Genomic DNA, 3186 nt, shown 5'->3' with positions numbered 1-3186 from the left:
GTGGAAAGGGTATAGGAAGTGGAGGGAGGTGGGAAGGTGGAGGGGAAGAGGAAGTGGAGAGGGGAGATGAAGTGGGGGAGGAAGGATGGAAGATCGGGGAGAGGAAGAGGAGGGTGAGGAGGGTGGGGAGAGGAAGTGGAGGGAGAAGGGAAGGTTGAGGGGGAAAGGAAGTAGAAGGGGAGAGGAAGTAGGGAAGAGGGAAGGTGGAGGAGGGGAGAGAAAGGAGGAGGGAGGAATGGAGGCATCCAGTGGGGTTTGTGGGGAGGATGCACTCTGGGAAAGATCCATAGAATCCAGTTCCATTTGTGCCCCCAACTCACTTAATAATTTTGGGCAAGTTGTTCTGTCCTCCTGCCTCAGTTTCCCTATGGGCCAATGAAGGGGTGGAACAAAAATTGACACGGGGACAGGAGGCAGCTGAGTCACTCAAGCCCCTGGGCCAAGGCTGCCTGGTGGCATCACCCCTTGGCCTCAGTCTGTTTCCTTGGCCATGGAGCTGGAGAAAGTGTGGACACCACTTACCGACCACCTTCCGTGTGCAGGGCCCTGCAGGGCCCTGATGCAAGGACCCACACGTGTGTTAATCCCGGGTCATGCTCACCGACCCCATGACATAGGAATAGCGATGAACCTGTTCTCCAGCTAAGGAAACTGAGGTCACACTACCGGGAAATGACCTATATACTACCCGGCCTCAGACTTCCTTTTTTTTTTTTTTTTTTTAAGATTTTATTTATTTATCTGACAAAGAGAGCAAGAGAGCACAAGCTGGGGGGAACAGTAGGAGGGTGAGGGAGAAGCAGGCTCCCCGCCAAGCGTGGAGCCCGATGCGGGGCTTGATCCCAGGACCCTGGGATCGTGACCTGAGCCGAAGGCAGATGCTTAACCATCTGAGCCACCCAGGTGCCCCTGGCCTCAGACTTCCAAGCCCAGAATCGTCATTACAGACCTTTGTGCCTCCCTTGGTTAAGCACAGAGCCAGCCTCTTGAGCGACTGCTTAGCTCCCAGGGATGTGAGCTCAGCCCTGCCTGTCCCTCTGACATTTGGTGATGCAAAGGCAGACTGCCCCTCTGTGAAACCCTAGATTGTGAGCACCCCCCAGAAAGGAGCTTCATCTGTCTTGGGGAGCATCCTCTCCCCCGCCGGGCACAGCGTCTGGTACAAAGCAGGTACCCGGGGGACCACTGACTAGGTAAATGCATGCCTGTCTTCTTCCTTTCTCCCCTGCAGCCCCTTGCCAAGTGTCTTGTATGCAGTAGGCACACATGCAGCAGAATTGCTCCGTCCCTGAGCGAGCAGGGCCGATGGAGCTCTGGAGGGTGCCCGGCCCGCTTTGCAGATGCTGATTCTCTTAGCCTAGGCGGCCATAACAAATACCATAGAGCGGGTGGCTTAAACAGCACACATTTGTTTCTCACGGTCCTAGAGGCTGGGAAGTCCAAGATCAAGGTGCCTGTGGATTTGGGGTTACATGAGGGCTCACCCCCTGGCTTATAGTTGGCCGCCTTCTTGCTGCATCCTCACATGGTGGAAAGAGGGATCCCCTAATGACTTCTTCTTGTAAGGATGTTAACTAGTCCCATTCATGGGGGCTCTGCCCTCATGACCTCATCACCTCCCAGGGGCCCCATCTGCAAATACCATCAGGTTGGGGATTAGGGCTTCAGTATGTATATTTTCGGGGGACACAGACATACAAGCGTTCTGTCTATAGCAGGAACACTGAGGGTGAGGGAGAGGGACTTAGCCAAGGACATACAGCTAGTTCATGCAGAGCCAGGCCTGGGACTTGATCTAGTACTCCTTTGTCCCCTCTGTGATGGCTGGGTGGGTTGGTGTCACCTGAACAGTCAGGCCTGGCCCATTGCTCTCTCATGCTTTCTGGTGGCCTTGAGTGTTCCGTGGCTTGTAGATGGCCCCCCTGTGCCTTCACGTCATCGTCCCACCATGCATGCCTGTCTCTGTCCAAATTCCCCCTTTGATAAGGCCACGGTGACACTGGATTAGGGCCCACCCGAATGACCTCATCTTTTTTTTTTTTTTTTTTTTTAAGATTTTATTTATTTGCGAGAGAGAGAATGAGAGACAGAGAGCATGAGAGGGAGGAGGGTCAGAGGGAGAAGCAGACTCCCCGCCGAGCAGGGAGCCCGATGCGGGACTCGATCCCGGGACTCCAGGATCATGACCTGAGCCGAAGGCAGTCGCTCAACCAACTGAGCCACCCAGGCGCCCCCCGAATGACCTCATCTTAACTTGATCATCTGGACAGACCCTATTTCCAAATAAGATCCCATTCGCAGGTACCCAGCTTGGGATTTCCACCTATTTCAGGGGGACGCAATGCAATCCAGAACTGGCCTGTAACGAATAGACATTGTGCAGTGTTTTTTGGGCACCAACTGTATGCCCGGCATAAGGTGCCCAATGAGTGAGGGAGGGAGGTTGGTTAGGTGGGGCTGGAAGGAGAACTAATATCTAGAAGCAGGGGGCCTCAAGGAGTGTGGATGGAGGGTGGTAGGAGGTGAGATATGTCTCTGGGTTCGCAGGGGCCACCCTGAGGGCTGAGCCTAGAAGGTGGGGCTCATGGTAACAGCACTGATCGTCAGGTGCCGGGGTTGGGACTTGAACCACTAAGACATTCATTCTCAGGGGTGAACAGGAGTCTCCAATGGATGAACTCAAGAGCTGTAGAAACAATGTTTATTTGTTTTGTTTGTTTGGAGCAGGAAAGTCTGGGTTTTTGGAGCCCAGCTCACCTCTGTTGTCCACAGAAGAAGAATCTGAGGTCCAGGGCAGGGTAGTGACTCTACCAGGGTCACCCAGCCAGCAGGAACCAGGAGCAGCCCTGGAAGGCGGATCTTCTTGCTTCCAAGTCTGTGGAGTACACGGCCCAGTGTGCGGTTATGAAAATGCTTATTCAAAACACAACAGCCGTTACCGATGACAATAGAAGCCATTTGCCTGATTTCGCTCATCTCCATCTCTAGGGGTTAGTAAATTTGCAGCCAATTTTCAGGGGTTTCAAATTGGATTTCTAGGTAGGTTCCGTTGAAGCTCGGAGAAATGATTCTTAGTTTCCACGCTTATCCTAGAAGGGGCTGGGCTGAATATTTATTCATCTAGTGAGTATCTACTGACTATCTACTGTGTGCTAGCCCCATCCCCTCCCCAGAAGCAGGGTGGGA

This window comes from Leptonychotes weddellii, chromosome 13 (genome assembly GCF_054177405.1).
Source record: "Leptonychotes weddellii isolate Sample4059 chromosome 13, ASM5417740v2, whole genome shotgun sequence".
Lineage (NCBI taxonomy): Eukaryota > Metazoa > Chordata > Mammalia > Carnivora > Phocidae > Leptonychotes > Leptonychotes weddellii.
Note: the sequence above shows the minus strand (reverse complement) of the source record.